This window comes from Elephantulus edwardii, unplaced genomic scaffold, assembly GCF_000299155.1.
Source record: "Elephantulus edwardii isolate Elephantulus edwardi_28Jun2011 unplaced genomic scaffold, EleEdw1.0 scaffold00058, whole genome shotgun sequence".
Lineage (NCBI taxonomy): Eukaryota > Metazoa > Chordata > Mammalia > Macroscelidea > Macroscelididae > Elephantulus > Elephantulus edwardii.
This window is the reverse complement of record NW_006399808.1, coordinates 8,338,530-8,356,802: the sequence shown is the minus strand read 5'-3', so window position 1 is coordinate 8,356,802 and position 18,273 is coordinate 8,338,530. Positions and strand designations below refer to the sequence as shown.

The 18,273-nt window shown below is 38.1% G+C and overlaps 1 protein-coding gene and 1 pseudogene across 3 annotated transcripts in view; one reads left to right on the top strand and one right to left on the bottom strand.

Annotated features, from left to right (window-relative positions):
• Positions 1-18,273, top strand: part of ADK (adenosine kinase) — a 696,790-nt gene that overhangs the window by 415,503 nt on the left and 263,014 nt on the right. The window lies entirely within an intron of this gene.
• On the bottom strand, positions 9,641-10,348 carry LOC102874833 (annotated as a pseudogene).

The following is an 18,273-nucleotide window of genomic DNA, read 5'->3' as shown; positions in this document are numbered from 1 at the left end:
TTTTACAAAAGTCGTATACATTGTGTTTTGTTTCTATATATTGTGTTTCATGGATTCCTCCATTTACACTTTATTTCACATTATTACCATTCTCATACCTTGTGTTTTATAAAAGTAATCACTGTTGGTCTATATCCGCCATTATCACATATTTTCAGGTCCCCATGGGATCTTTCCTAATTCCTTCAGCCCTTACTCTGTCTGCTAAACTCTGCTACCTTGAGATTTCCCACCCTCCCCACCTTCAACTTTCCTCCTTCTCCTTCTCCCTTTGGTCTTTTGTACATCTCTTATGAGTTATAAATGTTGTTGTTGTTGTTGTTGTTGTTGTTGTTGTTGTTGTCAGGTGCCATCAAGTGAAGTACAACATATATCAACCCTATGAATAAAAGATCTAAACCTTGTTCTATCTTGTGTCATCCTAACACTTCCTGACACACTAGACCCCATTGCAGAAGTCACTGCATCAATCTACCTGGTTGAGAGTCTTCTCTTCTTCACAGATCCTCCACCCTTCCCAGCATCATGTCCTTCTCCAAGGGATAGCCCTTTCTAGCCACTTGTCCAAAGTATGTGAGTCAAAGCCTAAACATTCTTGCCTCCAAAGAGCACTCCAGCTGTGCCCACTTCAAGATATATTTGTTTGTTCTTTTGGCCGTCCATGGCATGGTCAGAGCTATTCTCCAACACCATAATCAAAAGTATCAATTCTTCATCTGTCATCCTTATTCATTCTCCAACTCTTAGATGCATAGCAAGTGATGAAAAGACTATGGACCTGAATCAGATGCACCTTAGTCCTCAATCTGACATCATTACTCCTCATTATTTTGGAGAGGTCCCTAACTGCTTATTTTCCCTGTGCACTGTGCCGCCTTACTTCCTGGCTGCTGCTATTAAAGCTAATTGCTGAGCCAAAACGATGAAGTTCTTGAAAGTTTCCATTTCTCCTCCATCTATCATGATGTTGTCTATCAGTCCATTGGTAAGAATCTTTGTTTTCTTGACATTGAAATGCAATCTTTACAGAAGACTGCATTTCTTGATTTTCTACAAGTGCTTCAAGTCTTCCTCACTGGAGCAAGTAAGGTTGTGTTATTTTCATAACATAAGTTATTGATGAGTTTTCCTCCAATCCTGATGCCACATTCCTCTTCATAGAGTCCAGCATCTTAAATATTTTGCTTATACAGATTAAATAGGCCTGAAGAGAGAATACAACCCTGCCACACTCCCTTCTTGATTGTAAACCATGCAGTGTTCCCCTGCACTGTTTTCACAACAGCCTCCTGGTCCGGGTATAGGTTCTGCATTACCACATTAATTGCTCTGGGACTCCCATTCTTCTCAATATCAGCTGCAATTTGATATGATACACAAAGTCAAATGCCTTTGCATAGTTACTAAAGAACAAATACACATTCTTTTATTCTTTACTTTCATCCAGGATTCATGTGACATCAGCAATGTTGTCCTTGGTGTCACAGCCACCTGTAAATCCTGCTTGACAGTTTTCTGACAGTTCTCTTCCAATATACCGTTCCAGCTGTTTTTGGATTTTTTTTTTTTTTTTTGCATGTGATATTATTCAGTAGTTTTTACATTCAGTTGGATCACCTTTCTTGGGAATGGTACAAATATGGACCTCTTCCAATCCATTGGTCAGACAGCTGTCCTCCAAACTTTCAGGCATAGACTGGTAAGCCCATCCTAGGCTGCATCTTTTAATTGAAACAAATCAATTGGTATCCACTTGATTCCTGGGGCCTTATTTTTTGGCAATACCTTCAATACAGCTTCCACTTCCTCCTTCGTTACCATTAGCTCCTGATCATATGGTGCTTTCTAAGCTTTTTCAGTGTCAGTTCTTTCTGGTACACTGATTGTGTGTATTCCCCTCCATCTTCTTTTGGTGATTTCAGAGTAATTCAGTATATTGCCGGTAACATCTCTCAAGATTGTGACACGAGGCTTAATATTTTTTTTTCCGTTCTCTCAACTTGAGAAATGCAGAGCAAGTGCTTCCCTTTTTATTCCACATTTGCAGCTCTGCACATTCCATTGTAATACTTTGCTTTATCCTCCTGAGCTAGTTCAGTTAACATAATGCTCTCCAGCCTCTCCCATATAAAAATTTTCAAAATCTTTGCTCCTGAGTGCTGCATAGTATTTCATTGTGTGTAAAACCACAATTTCTCAGTCCATTTGTTTGTTGATGGGCATTTTACTGTTTCCATCTTTTTGCTCTTGTGAATAATGCTGCTATGAATATTGCTGTACAAATCTCAGTATCTCAGTTCTGTTTTCCTCAAAGTATATTCTTAACAGTGGAATATATAGGTCATTTGCAATTTATATACTCAGCTTTTTGAGGAAATGATATACTGTTTTCCAAAATGGTTGTGCCATTTTACAATTCCACCAACAGTGTATGAGAGCTCCAATCTCTCCATATCCTCTCCAAAATTAATTGATTGCTATTCTGTTAAACTTTGTCACTGCTACGGGGGTGAACTGATGTCTCATTGTGGTTTTGCATCTTTATTTTGATTTTGCATCTTATTGATTTGCATCTTATTGTCAGTGATTTTGAGCATTTCTTCATGTGTCTGTTGGCCATGTGAATGTCTTACTCTGTGAAAACTCTTTCCATGTCTTGCCCATTTTGTGATTGGATTATCAGGCTTTTTCTTGTGGAGGTCCTGTATCATTCTGTAAACTTTCATCATGAGACCTTTGTCTTAAATTGCTAATTTTTCCCCCCATTCGGTATGTTTTCTTTTCACCCTATTGGGAAAAGGTTTGATGCAAACAGAGATTAACTCTTTAGATGGTCCCATTCATCAATATTATCCTCTCCTGGTTGTGTCTTTCTGGCAGTATTTGCCAGCTTCTTTGTAATATAGACTAGGCTTTGTAAATTTGTTCCTGTTTTGTCTCTTATGATCTTTATGGGTTTTGGTTTTAACCCTACATCTCTGATCCATCTTGAGTTTCTTTCTGGTTTTGGTGTGAAATGTAGATGCTGCTATTTTTTAGTATTTTTGACATTAAAAAATCTCATGTTTAAGATGAAACAAAAGCTGTTATTCTGATAGATTTTACAAACTATTATTTAAGCCCAAATTTAGCCATCATAATATGTACTGATTCTTTCAAATATGATACACTTTCAGTTTTTTGTAAGAATTCTTGATCTCATGATTTTTAATGTTTTAGCTGTGTGCAGAAACTTCGGTAAAATTTACGATATGTACTCTATAGTTGTTAATAGAGCTTTCATGAAGGAGTCCAAGTCGTGTACTTGATACAGCATTAGGTAGCAAATTGGTTTTTAGCTATTACAAGGTATAGTTTCCGACTAATTTATATAATGTGCAAGTTAATGACATTTCTGGACCTACATGTGTCCATTTAGAAAATTAAAGATTAATAGAATAATCTTGAAACACACTACCAACTCTAAAGCAGATCTGTGAAACAATTTTTTTTTATGTCCTCTAATGGAGAATTTTAATTGTATACAAAATAGAGTAGAATAATGAACCCCTATGTAACCCTCAACAAACAACAACAAAACGCCTTTTTCTGTCAAGTTAATTTTAGACAACCCCCTGTGGATCAGAACTTCATAGGGTTTTCTTCCTTTTTTTCTTTTCTTTCTTTTTTAATAATTTGGGGTGTGGATGTGATCTTGCACACCAAATTGGGTTCCCATTTAGCAGTTTTTCTAAAACTTACTCTGTGACCTTGGTTACAGCTCTTCAATGCCTCCGCATTTTCTTTATCTCCATTCTGTTTACTCTCTTTCTGACAATCTAGCTTGCCTGGCCACTCTCCTTTTTCTTCCCATCTTTGAGATAAGTGGCTGATACAGAGCTCCTTGCAAGTAGTTTTCTAAGCCAATCTATTACTTGGCTGAAAGTAGATTTCCAGGAGTGACTTTGGTTCCAAATAAAATGTGTATCTTAGGTCTGTGGTCTTGAGGGTTACTCTAGACCCTGATTCTAGTAAGAGTGTTCTTGTTGTAGGAACTTTAGATTGTTCTGCAATTTTCCACTGTTCTGTCCAATACTTTCTCTTGTGCCCTAGTTCGAACAACTGATTCTAGTAACCAGGCTCCTTTGAATTTGCTGTTCTGAGATTAGAAATGGTTCTATTTTATGTGGACTTTAGTCTTGTGGTTCAGTCCTTGGTTTTATTCTTCCTTTTCTATCTTAGATATCTGTTTGACCTTTGGCACTACTCACCTAACTAGGATATAAAACTTTAATATGCATTATGCATGGTCCCAAGCCTTCTCACCCAAGAAACCCATCCTGTGAACTGTCGCCCTGTTTCTAGGCAGTCTCCTTACTTGGAGCGCGTGATCAAGAGGGACCAGGCCCTGGAAAATGCTGTTTGGTTTTGGATTGGGCTGCTTTGTACCTGCAGATCACTTTGGTTACTATTGATATTTTCACAATATTAGATCTTCTTACCTATTTGCCTGCAGTTTTCTTTTACAGTTTATGGTTGATTTCTTTTGGTTTCTTACAATAATGTTTTATAACATGTGTAATCTTTTACATCCCTGATTAGGTTTATTCCTAAGTGTATTTTCTTTTTCAGATTTGTTAATAGTCTTGTTTTCTTCTTGCAGTTCTTTTTGTTAGTGTAGAGAAGCCAACTAATTTCTATGCCCACTGAATGTTTTTATTGGTTCCACTAACTTTTAACTTTCTTCCTCTTTTTTTCCCCTTTAACAAACAATCCTGTTGACTGTAGAGTCTTTGCAGTGCTCTATGAATACAATTAGGTCCTGTATAAATAAACATAGTTTTACTTATTTCTCATTTAGATGCTTTTTATATCCATTTTTTGGGGGCTGCTGCTCAGGCTAGAACTCCCAGTATTTGTCCCATTTCATTATAAAGGGGAATGCTATCAGTCTTTCTCTTTGTTTTTTACTTCACAAATATGCTCTTAATTATGATGAATTTTCTCCTTGTTTTTTTTACTCTTTTACTTTGTTTTATTTATTTGATGATTATATTGATTAGTTTCTAATATTGAAACAGGCTTGTATCTCTGATATAAACCATACTGTAGAATGCTATTGATTTTTATTCATTTGAATTTTTATAATTTTTATTCATGAGGGATTTTGCTTTATAATTTTCTTTTTTTTAATGAAATTTATTATTCATTTCAGTAATAATTTACAGAGACTTTGGATTTCCATTCATTCATTTTATACTTTTCTCCCCTCCCAACCCTCCCCCTAGTACACTACCCTCTTGGAAAAGGAAAAGGAAAATTCTTTCATTGTTTTACAAACCCTCTCCCAGATCCACTCCACCATGTAGCCTTCGCTCTAGAGTCCTGTCATGACAAAAATACCTAATCACGTATCCCTTTTAAACAGTTTTCTCCCTCATCTGTTTCAGTACAGTATATATTATTGAACCCATCCTTCTCAGTCTCTCCCCAACCCCAAGGTCAGTCCTGTTTTACAACAGTGGCATCATGCAGTATTTGTCCTTTTGTGACTGAGATACTTCGTTCAGCGTAATGTCCTCCAGGGTCACCCATTTTGAATAATATTGCATGAGTTCCTTGTTTTTCAATGCAGCATAGTATTCCATTGTGTGTATATACCACAGCTTCTCTATCCATTCGTTTTTTGATGGGCACTTAGGTTGTTTCCAACTCCTTGCTATTGTGAACAAAGCCGCAATAAACATGGGTGTGCATATATCTGCTTAGATGTCAGTTGTGGTCACTTTGGGGTACATTCCCAGTAGTGGAATCGCTGGGTCAAATGTTATCTCTCTCTATTTGCAACTTTTTGAGAAAGTGCCATACCGCCTTCCCCAGTGGTTGTACCATTTTACACTCCCACCAACAGTGAATAAGGGTTCCAGTTTCTCCACAACCTCGCCAGCATTTGTTGCTTGTGCTTTATCATTTTCTTTATTGTATTTTTGTCTAGCTTTGGTTTCAGGGATCTGCTGGTTTCATAAAATAAATTGGGGAGTATCAATTTCTTTTTTATGTTTGTTCCACAATAGCCTGATCCAAGCCATAATCTTTGTAATTACCTGCTCTATATCAGAAAACTGGGCAATGACTAGGGATGATAGCAGAAGAATTGATGCCTTTGAGCTGTGCTGCAGGAGAAGTGTATTAAATATACCATGGACTGCCAGGAGAACAAACAGGTTCATCCTAGAGAGGGTGAAAAAGCAGGCTACTCCTTGGAGGCAAGAATTCTAAAGCTTCGTCTGACATACTTGGAACATGTTGCAGGGAGGGACCAGTGCTTGGAGAGGGACATCATGCTTGTGAGGGTGAAGGTACAGCACAGGAGAGGAAGACCCTCGATGAGATGGATTGATTCAGTGGCCTGCATAATGAGAACAGATGTGTCAGAGACAATAAGATTGGCACAGGATAGAGCAGGGTTTTAGGGTGGTTGTACATAGGGTTGCTATGAGTTGCAGGTGACTTGATGACACAGAACAACAGTAGTTGTAGAAATGGTATCAACTCTTCTTTTAGTGTTTGCTAGAATTCTCCAGTGAATTTAGATTTTGGGTTTTTGTTGAGAGATTGACATCTTTTGTTTTCTTTTTATTGAAGATCTTTTCAGGTTTTTCACCTTTCGGTGTGTTAGTTGAGGTAGTTAGTATGTTTCAGGACATTTTCCTATTTCTTTGGTATTTTCTAATTTGTAACAATATACATTTTTCATATTATACTCTTTTAAGGAGCTTTGGTGGCACTGTTCAGTTGACTGATCAGCCAGAAAGTCAGTGGCATGAATCTGTCAGCTGCTTCAGGGAAGAAAGGGAGACATTCTCCCCTGTAGTGTTATGGCACTGGAAACCCAATTTTGGGTTGTTGTGAATTGGAATTGGCTCAATGGCAGTGAGTATGCTGTCTGTTCATTCCATAGAGTTTTCAGTGTCTGCTTTTTTAACTTGGTCACCAAGTCTGTCTTCCAAGGCACTTGGGGATAGACTTGAACTTCTGCTTTTCAGTGAGCATGTGGATAGTTTGCATCTCCTTTCTTATCCAGTATAAAGATAACATTTTTCTCCAGTTTTCAAATTTATTAAATCACTTTCTATAACTCTATGAACTTGTGGATATTTGGTTCTTTGGATTATAATTAAATATTGTATTAGGGTTTGTTTTTTGGTTTATTTTTTTTTCAAATTCTAGTTTTGACCATTGGGAAGTCTTTCACTTTGCATGAAAACTTATGACAGTCCCTGCCCCCCATATTCTTTTTTTTTTCTTTTCATTTTCTACATCTCACAGCTTCTGGTACTGCAGTAGACTTTAGGCTTTCTATGACCCCAGTCTTAAACTCAGCCCTTTCTTCTCTTCTTGAAGAATGGTTTTAGAAACCAACTTCTGGATGTTGGCTATCCTGGCTTCTGAGTTCTTCCAGTATGGAACTAGGAAATAAATTTAGCCTTCTAACTGATGAGTTCACATACTATATTCCTATACTGGTCTATCTCTATCTCTGTCTTTGTGTGTACATATAATAAATATGTCAATCCATAATGGTATCTCGGATTCATACCCAGCACCATAGTTCATTCTAAGATCTCATTTTGCTTTTTTTTTTATTTCTTTTTTTTAATTGTTGCACATATTTTTCTTCTCTCCTCCTACCCCTCCCACCTTTTTGATTATTTATACCCTCTCTAGTAGAGAGAAAGCTAACTTTTATTTTCTAACATATATTACTTACTTGCTTAACCTTGTTATTGTTATGTCAAGGTAGACTTGACTCAGAGCTGACCCTCAAGCAGATTTTTAGAGGCAGTATGTCACATAGGAGGGCATTTCCCATCCTCCTTTCACCAAGCAGTGCCTCATCACTCTGTAATTTTAGACTTTAGTATTTGCATCAGATTTTTTTTAGTCTTAAACCTTACAGTATCCAAACACAATGGTATTTGCTGAAGTTAGTTTTATACCCTTTCCCTTAAGCACCTTCTGAAATGTTGTATCATGCATATGTAATCCGTTAGACTAATCTCCCCCTGTATGCTGGGTCTGCCAGATTTTCTTCTTGGTTTTCTAATAATTATGAATTCTTGACTACTATGAAAACAAACAGGTCTGTCCTGGAGAGGGTAAAACCGGTTTGCTCCTTGAAGGCAAGGATTTTGAAGCTATCTCACATACTGTGGACATCTTACCAGGAAGGGTGTCCTTAGAAAAGGACATCATGCTTGGAATTGTGGAGGGTCAGTGCAGGAGAGGGAGACCCTGGATGAGATGTGGCAAGGGTCAGGTATCTCAGGGTAGGTCAAGGTTCAGAACCGTTGGTCATAGAACTGGTATGAGTCATAGTTGAGTAGGGGAGACATAACTTCACATTGGAATGTGGGATGTGGTTGACCACTACAGAGAAAACCATTCTATTGCTCTAAAAATTGGAATATGGGCCTCCTTTGTACTTATCATCCCTCTCTCCATCTCAGGCGATGTGGTGCTGGTGTGTGTAGGGAGTTTCACTAACCCACAGGTGCATCTCTGGTAATTTGAATTCAGCAGTGGCTCCTCTATAGAAGATGCTAGTCTCCTCCCTCCCGTACAATTCACAGCCTAGGAAAATCAACTGTGTCGGGAGGTCATCTCTGGTGGGTTCCAATTCATTAACAATGAGTTTTTGAGAGTCTCCCCATCCCCAAGTATAGTTTGTCTTAAGGATGTTACATAAATGGAATAAGATGGTGTGTTGCCTATAGAATCTGATTTCTTCTCAATTCAAAAAATGCATTGATGATTAGTTTCTGTTTGGTGATTCTGTAGTGATTTTTTATATAAAACATGTACACATTTTGTTTTATTTTATTGTCTTTCCTAGATCTTGCGGTGGTTCATTTTTTAAAAAAACAAATTAAGTTTATTACAACCTTGCATTAAATACTTCTATGAACGACACTGGTTTTCAGACAGTGTGTGCATATTCCATGTCTCTGTGTCACATATTGTTAAATCTTACAATGTTTCAAACTTTTTTCTGTTGTCCACTTACCAGACATATGCACTTTTGTATGCACTTGGAAACAAAAAAATTGAGTAGCTTGTTTTACTGTGGTGTTTTGAAACTGAACCCATCATATCTCCAAGGTATGCTTGTAGTTTCAGAATGCTTTTAGATTCATTTGATGTTATCACAGGCTCTCTCTTTTATCTTCCACCTGATTTGTTTTTTCCTTCTGTTTTTTGTGTATTTCTTCTGGTAATTTGTAAAGATTGAGATTTTAGTCTCGTGATTACCTTGAGATCTTTGTATAGGAGAAGATACCCAGAAAAAAAGTAAGCAGTAACAAAAAGAATAGGTGTCTAGAATATTATATAGTAAAAATAATCCTAAAACTAGTATTTAAAAATCTCCAACAAAATAGAAAGACAGGCCAAAGACATCAGTAGATGCATTATTTTAAAAGAAATTCACATGGCTATTCAGCCAATGAAAATGACTGAATAGCCATTCATTTGCCATTTCTTCTTTATTTTTTTTTTTTTCTTCTTCTTCTTCTACTTAGGACTTTATTAGAGAGATTTGTGCTAATCTGGAAGGGGGGTCTGGGATGGGCAGGACCAGCATCCATCTGAGGGGGCTTTTTTAAGCATCAGGCATTTCTCTATTCAGTTTAGAGCAAACACCCTCATTAATGAAACCCCCAGAGAAGGGAGGATAGAGCCTGCCAGGCAGCCTGGGATGCGGGAGGGCCTTGGCACTGCTGGGCCCCTTGGACAGCAGGACCATAATGTCAGCCTCCATGTGGATGGTTGGGAAGCGGAGGCTGTACATCCGCACAGGCACACCATCAGGCCCCACCAGGAACTTCTCCAAGTTCCAAGCAATGTCATTGTGGCACACCGGAGACCACGTGATCAACTTGGGGTCTGTCATGAATGCAGTGGCATCGTCACTGGGCGTGGGCAGGGCTTCCCACAGAAAAGCGAACAGGGTATGCGCCTGAGCACCATTAACATCGCACTTCTCAAAAAATGTGACATTGGGCTCGAACCCGTGTCCTGGTCGAACATGCTTCACGGAATTCAGGCTCTCTTCGTTTTTGGCGTTCTCCTGATGCCCAGACATGGGAAGCGGAGCACAACCAGCCCTTGGGGGCCGAAGCACCGCTGCAGATCGTTCATGTGGGTGTAGTCCTGGACCGTGGTGCCTCAGAGCAACGCCACGTTCTCGGGGAGCAGCACTTTGCCCTGCAGCGGGCCCAGGCTCGGGGAGCTCCCCGCCGGTCAGTGGGCGCGCAGAGAAGGCAGGCACGGTGCGCGCTGCTGCCGCCGCCAGCACAGCAGCACACATGGCGAAGGACTGAGAAGTGAGCTTAGAACTCGGAACCCAGAACCCCATCTACCATTTCTTTAAAAGGGAAATTCATTAAAAAGTATACATTTACCTCTTACTGATTTACAGTCAATTAGCAAATCTTTTTCCAGTTTAGAGTTGGGAAATGTTCCAAGTCAAATACTACACAACTTTTGGATTATTAAACTTTATTCACTTTACATTATGTATGATATTGAAAGATAAGAATTCCCTATAATCTAAAAACCAATGCAATCCTTTAAACATGTGATATCATGGAGTTGATCTAGAACTTATAAATGACATGTTTTCTCCACATATATGTGTGTGTGTAAATATAAATGTATAAATTTATATATATATACACACACATTGAGATAATTTAGGCACTCTCTCAATAAAGATGTATATTTAAGATGTTTAAGCATCAGAAGACTCAGCATTGTAAAATCTCAATATTTTCGATTACCAGATTGATCCACAGATTTACCGTAATTCTCTTTTTGGGTTACATATAAATCCTAGCAAGTAAGGATACATCAACATACCATACAGAAACATACAACAGATACAATCTTCCAAATCAATTAAATGTGTTGAAAATATAGTCTGATTCAAATATGAATTGTCTTCTGTACATGTTTAAAATGTTTAAAAAAAGTGTATGTTGTTAGTATGTGCTGTCAAGTCACCTGCGACTTGGCGATCATATGCACAATTGCTAGGAACCCTGTTTTCTCCTGAGCCAGTCTCGCTGAGCTGACTCTAGCATACCTGCCCCCATTAGCCCAGTTTCTATGTCAGTCCATCTCATCCAAGGTTTGCTTCTCCTGTGCTGTCCCTCACCCTTCCAAGCATGATGTCCTTCTCCAAGGACTGGTCCCACCTAGCAGCATGCCCAAGGTATGTGACACAGAGCTTCAAAATCCTTGCCTCCTAGGAACAGCCTGGTTTTACTCTTTCTAGGGAAGAACTGTTATTTCTCTTGGCTGTCCATGGTATAACACTGTTCTGCAGCACTGCAGCTCAAAGGCTTCGATTCTTCTTCTGTCATCCTTAATCACTAGTCAGCTATCAGATACATAGCAAGTAATTGTGAAAAACTATTTCCTGGATAAGGTAAACCTTTGTCTTCAGACTGACATCATTGCTCTTTGGCACTCTGGAGAGATATTTTTTTTTTTCTATAATTATATTTTATTAATTTTCATAAACATTTACAGAGATTTTGGGCTTCCACTCATTCATTGTTGCACTATTCTCTTTACCCTCCTCCCAGTTTGTTCTTGTCCAAATGCCACAGTGCTTGTCAAAGCCAGTTCTGATTCATCTTCTTTGTCAGTGTATCCTTTGCCATTCCCTATCACTCCTCCCTGAGAGAGACTTCACCCTGAGTCATAAGGAAAAGGGGACGGCGTATTCTCTTAGCTACTTCCTGCTGAAAAGGGACGCTGTGGGTTTCAGGGTGAAGATCTTCTCTCACTACTCTAAAGGGCCCCTTTGGCAGTAGGAAACACATAGACTATTATGGAGATTGATTTTGGAATTCAGATGCACTCTTATTGATTGTGCTTGGTTGTACATGTACATATCCTTCAAGATGTATCATGGGGGTGTTGCAACCTAGAAGACACAAATTTGACTAACAAGTTATAAGTACATGAGACTCTGGAGAGATATTTGACAGCAGATTTTCCCAAAGCAATTCGTCTTGATATCTTGAGTATTGTAGAACTAAGCAAGCTGAAATTGTTCACAACATCAGTCTCTTCTCCATCTATCCTTGGTTATACCAATTGGCCCTCTTGGTGAAAATCTTTAATCTTATTTTTAATAATGAATTTCATTCCATATTGAAGATGACCACCCTTCTTCTGCAGTAAATACTTCAGATCCTCCTCAATTTCAGCAACTCTTGATCAAAATCCGTTTCCTTGAAAGTTGGAGTATTGTCTCTAATGTCGTATCTGAATATGGATGTCAGCACAAGAGAGGAAGACCCTCTCTTGATTAGGGTAATGAACGTGGATGTGTGAGAGACATTAAGGGTGGCACAGGACAGAGCAGGATTCAGACCTGTTGTATATACGTTGCTATGAGTTGCAGGCGACTCAACGGCACCTTAACAGCAACAATTATATAACATAACTTTTCCCCCAAGGTTTCTATTTGTTTGTTTTAACATGATATGTTTTCATATCTGAGACAATAAACTTTACCTCTGAGGTTAGGCTTATGGTGAGAATTAGGCACAGTACATATAATCTTCTTCGGTATGTGCTGTACCTTTGATAATGGGTTCTTACTGTATTATTTTTTAATAAAATTTTCTTTTTTTATAATAATTTATCTTTTGCAAATCCAGTTGAGCTATTTTATTTAAACTTACCAAAATGTGTCTTTGTTGTAGTTGCCACTGATTCTCTTTTTCATTCCAAGGCACTTCCTAATGATGATTAGTCCTTTTGGTTTTAGAAGAGGTCTATCATTACTCTGTGGTCGTAAAGTGGCCTTGTAAATCAGTTATCATCATTGTAAGAAGAGAAAGCAACAGCTCTCCATCATCATTAATATTCTTTCAAATAATGCAGTTCATATAACAAAGCATTAACTATAAATATTTTATAGTAAATCCTGCTATGTAATTAACTAAGTCATTAGGGTGTAATAGTTCTACATAATAAAGATAGTAATTACTATTAAGAATTTTGCTGTGGTGTGGATTAATATTTTGATTAGAGGGTTGATTTGTTGATGAAAAAGAACAAATAAAAATACATTAAAATATAACTTAGGACCAAATCAGTTCCAACTAATAGGGAATACCATTGAGTTTCCAGGATTCCATAAAGCAAATCTTTAAGAGAGCAGATTGCTCATCTTTCTCCCACGGGGTGTGTGGGAAATTCAACTGCCAGCCTCTGATAAGCAGTCCAGTACTTTTGGCACTTTGCCACTGTGCTCTTTCAAAATGTAGTACTTTAATATTTTTTATTATACAGATAACATTTTGTTATTGTTGTTAAATGCCGTTGAGCCGTAGATGACTCCAAATAACCTTATGAATGAAAGACCTGAACACTTGTATAACTTTCATTTGGAAGTGGATGCCACTACTGCTTCCACGCCTGTTTTAATTGGAGAGCTCCACCAAACACTGTCCACCAAGGGTAAGCATTTTCTCATTTGATACATCAGTGTCCCAGTGTTGAGCCTCATAGTAACCATGAGTTATCTCTTTATAGCAAATGGACAGACCAGTGCTATACCATGTAGAAGAAAATTATTAAAATTAACAGTTCTAAAATACTTATTTTATTAACTACTGGTTTGGGGTTTTTTTCTCTACACATTTTAATATTAAGAAAATTATGGTAGATTGTTGTTGTTGTTAGGTGCTCTCTAGTGGAATACAACTCCTAGGGACCTTATGAACAACAGATCTGAAATCTGAACCCTATCATTCCTTCTGTCATCTTCATCATCTCTGTCATACTTGAGCCCATTGTTGCAGTCAGTGTGTCAGTCCATCTGGTTGTGGGTCTTCCTCTCTTCCCTTGACCCTCCACCTTTCTGAGCCTGATGTCTCTCTCCAGAGAATTGCCTCTCCTAGCAAAATGCCCAATACATGTGAGAAAAAGACTCAACTTACATAGTATCAAACATCAAATGCTGACAATAGGAGCATTTCCACAGACTGTAAGATGAATAATTTAAAAGAAGTATTAGAGCACATTATTAAGTATAGCTATCTTTGTAATTCAGCATATTATTTCATTTATCTCTATATCATTTTTTCAGCGAGGTAGCTCTGGTGGCCTAGAGATTGCATTACCAACAGAAAGGCAGGCAGTTCAAATCCATTAACTAATCCTAAGGAGAAAAATCTACTCTCATGTGATTTAAAGCCTTGGCAAACATGCTGGACATTAAGTTGTTTTGTTTTTGTTTGTTTGTTTGTTTGTTTGTTTGTTTTTTAACCCCAACAGCAGTGAGTTGTTCTGTCACACATACACACACACACACACAAAGAGGATGTGCTATAAAAACGGCAACAGTTACAGCTCAAAGGAATTCTTCATCTGGTTTCTAGGGTTACAGGAAGAGATTGCCTGGCTTCCTTCTATATATCAGCTGCTGGTGGATTCGAATTACCAATCTCTAAATCAGCAGCGCAAAACGCAATGCTCTGTGCCGTGAGGATGATCTTACTCACTTCGCCCAATAGTCACAAGTAATGGCACTTGGTATTGGTATTCAATTGTAAAAGTCTCACATGGGAAATTTGGTTCAATTCCTGGCCCGTATACCTCATGCAGAGCTATCTACCACCCATCCATCAGTATAGGTTTGGGGGAAAGCAGTGAATTTTCAGTGAACTGAAGAAAGGATGAAAAGATGTGTCTTGGAGAAAGTGCAGCCAGAGTGCTCCTTAGAGACAAGTATGATGAGGCTTTGTTTCACATACTTTGAGCATGTTGTTAGGCTGTTTCTTGGAAATGGACATCATGCTTGAAATAGTTGCGTGTCAGTGGAGAGGAAGACCCTCAACCAGATGGATTATCACGGTGACTGCTGCAGTGGGCTCAGTTACATCAGAGTTGAGAAGGGTAGGACAGGGGTTAGTCTTGTTCATAGGGTAAGTCGTACTAGACTTTGACACCTAACCACAAGATGTTGAACTGATTTCAGCAATGAAAACGCTATTGACCAGTGGTCTGATTGGTTTCGGGACAGCATCTCATTCATTGTGCATGAGTTTGCCATGAATTAGAGATACCACAATGGCAGAACGATAATAACAACATGACTGTGTTTCTTTTAGCAATTCATTGAAAAGAATAAAGTATTAAATTTATATAGTTTCTTAATTTTAAATGATTTTATGATTTTTTTATGTTTACATTGCAGGTTAGGTTTCCATTCATCATAAATTGTTCAGTCATGTTGGTTACTTTCTTGACAGTGTGTGGCTATAGACTATAACTTTATGAATCATGGTTTCTTTCTTTTTTAAACTAAAACAATTTTGTGTGTGACACACTTTATTTAATTTTATTTTTTGTTGTTGTTGTTGTTGTGTGCTTTCAAGTCATATCTGACTGGCATAGGAGGAGGCTGCCCATCCTTCTCCAGGGGATCATATGGTGGATTCAAACAGTGTGCCTTTGGGATTGCAGCGCAGCATCTTGCCAGTAGGCCACCAGAGCGCCCTTGAATCATAGTGTCTTAATTGAACAACAGTACCCAAAAATATCTCGATTGCAGAACATTCAACAGGCCAATTGACCTGGAATCCTAAAAATGTCATAAAGAATTGCCATGAAGGACGCTGGAGGAGACTGTTTCAGATTGAAAGAGACTAAAAAGGTCAGGCAGGTCATTTAGAGAAATAAGAAAAGGAAATTTATTCCCAGCAAGGATAATGACTGAAAGGTTCAAATATATGAGGTGGCCCAGACCATGGGAGTCTCTATTTATTTTTATTTTAAAGAATTAACTTAGTATCTGCATACTTTTTAAGCCTTATCACAAAAATGCTGTTATTCATTGTACCAGACTGACAGCTGGATGTAGTTGTGTATGAGTTGTTACAGACCCCTCAGGCAGGTTTTCAGAGGCAGTTAGTCACATGGCCATCCTTCTCCTGTGGAGCAGCTAGTGGTTTTGAACTGTGTGCCTTTGGGATTGAAGCACAGCCTTTTTTATAAGGTCAGTCTCTCTTTTATTCTCCCTCCCTTCTTCCTTCCCCCCTTTTCCTCTCTCCCCCTTCTCTTTCCTTTTCTCTCTCTCCCCCTTCTCTCTCTTTCTCATTCTCTCATTTTTTTCTCTCTCTCATTTTCTCTGTCTCCCTCTCTCTTATTTACTCTCTCATCCTCCCTCTTTCTTTTATTCTCTCTCCCTCATTCTCATTCTCTCTCTCTCTCTCTCTCTCATTCTCTCTCTGTCATTTACATCCAGTCAGAAGAAACTGCTCAACCTTCTCCCAGAGAGCAGCTGCTGGATTCAAACTGCATGCTTTTGAGTTTGCATTGCAAAGCCTTACGTACTAGGCCATCAGTCCTTTTTTAGGCCTGAAATACATTATTTTATCTAATTCACAGAAACTACATATATCAATGGAGAAGGGAGTCTTGTGTATGTAGGAATAATATACCAGGATTTTGATGTCTTTAAGGTATGTTTTTTAAAATCATGTGAAATAATTTAAATTTTTAATAAAATTTTTTTGAGAGTCATACATTACCCCATCAGTTTTACCTGTCATATTGCTCGAACCCATATGTTTTAAAGTAACATGGCTGAGAATGAGCCACTGTGCCAGTTATAATCTATGCACATTGATATTCCTTTCTTTTCAAATGCATGGGGCTAGAATTCAGGTAATAGTTCAGGATAGAAGAGAATATGTTGATTTCTTAAGTATTTTAGAAAATTGAATAAAAATGAAATTAAAAACTTCTTTATGTGTTCCTTACACTGCTGTTATTACCTAAAGATTCTTATGTACTAAATTTGAATAGATTGACCATATGGTATATATTATGCAATTAATGATAGTTGAAAACTATGTTAACCCACAAAATACTGCCAAGAATTTACCAACAGCCACAAATTTAATTATAAAGAAAATTGCATTTGAAAATGCAGATTTTGTGTTTTTACATTTTTCTCTTCCTACCCAGATGGCACCAGAGATAATGTATCCCAATACAATATATATCCTCCTGAACAAAGTCTGGTTTATGCTTTGTTGTTGTATGTGCTATGGAGTCCCCTGCAACTCATAGTGACCCTCTGCACAATAGCTCTAAACCCTATCTTATCCTGAGCCAGTCTCATTGTCTCTGACATACCAAACCCCATTTTTTCAGTTACTGTGTCAGTCGATCTCATCCAGGATCTTCCTCTGTTGTACTGTCCCTCTACCCTTCCAAGTATGATGTCTTTTTCCATGGACTAGTACCATCTGGCAGCATGCCTGAAGTATGTGAAATGGAGCTTCAAAATCTTCACCTCTAAGGAGCAACTTGGTTTCACCCTCTCTAGGACAGACCTTGTTTGTTCTCTTTACAATCCATGGAATGTTCAGCTGTCTTCTCCAGCATCACAACTCATAGGCATCACTCTTCCTTCTGTTATCCGTAGTCATTATTCAACTCTCTGATGCATAGCAAGTAATTGCAAAGACCATGGCCTAGATCAGACACACCTTAGTCTCCAGACTGACATCATTTCTCTTTAGCTCTTTGGAGAAGTCCCTTACAGCAGATTTTCCCAATGCAATTCGTCTTTTTATTTCCTGACTGCTAATGCCAAAAGTATTAATTGTGGAGCCAAGCAAGCTGAAATTGTTAATAGTCTCAATCTCTTCTCCTTCTATCATTATATTGCTAGTTGGCCCAGTTGTAACAATCTTTGTTTTCTTAATGTTGAGCTTCAATCTATATTCAAGACTGTAGTCTTTGACCTTCTACAGCATAACCCTTTAGGCCCTCCTTATTTTAGCAAGCAAGGTTATATCACCTGCAGAAGCTTAAGTTATAGCTGTTTCCATAGTGCGACTAAACAAGGGAAATTTTTTTTTTAATTGGTAGTGTTGTTTTTTGTTTTGGGTTTTTTTGGGTTTTTGGGTTTTTTTTTTCATTTTTTAAAATTTATTATTCATTTCAGTAAAAATTTACAGAGACTTTGGATTTCCATTCATTCATTGTTGTACTTTTCTCCCCTCCCATCCTTCCCCCCTAGTATACTACCCTCCTGGAAAAGTAAAAGAAAAATTCTTTGTTTTACAAACTCTCCCCTCCCCCAGGTCCACTCCACCATGTAGCCTTCACTCTAGACTCCTGTCATGACAAAAATACCTAATCACATATCCCTTTTAAAGAGTTTTCTCCCTTATCTGTTTCAATGCAATATAT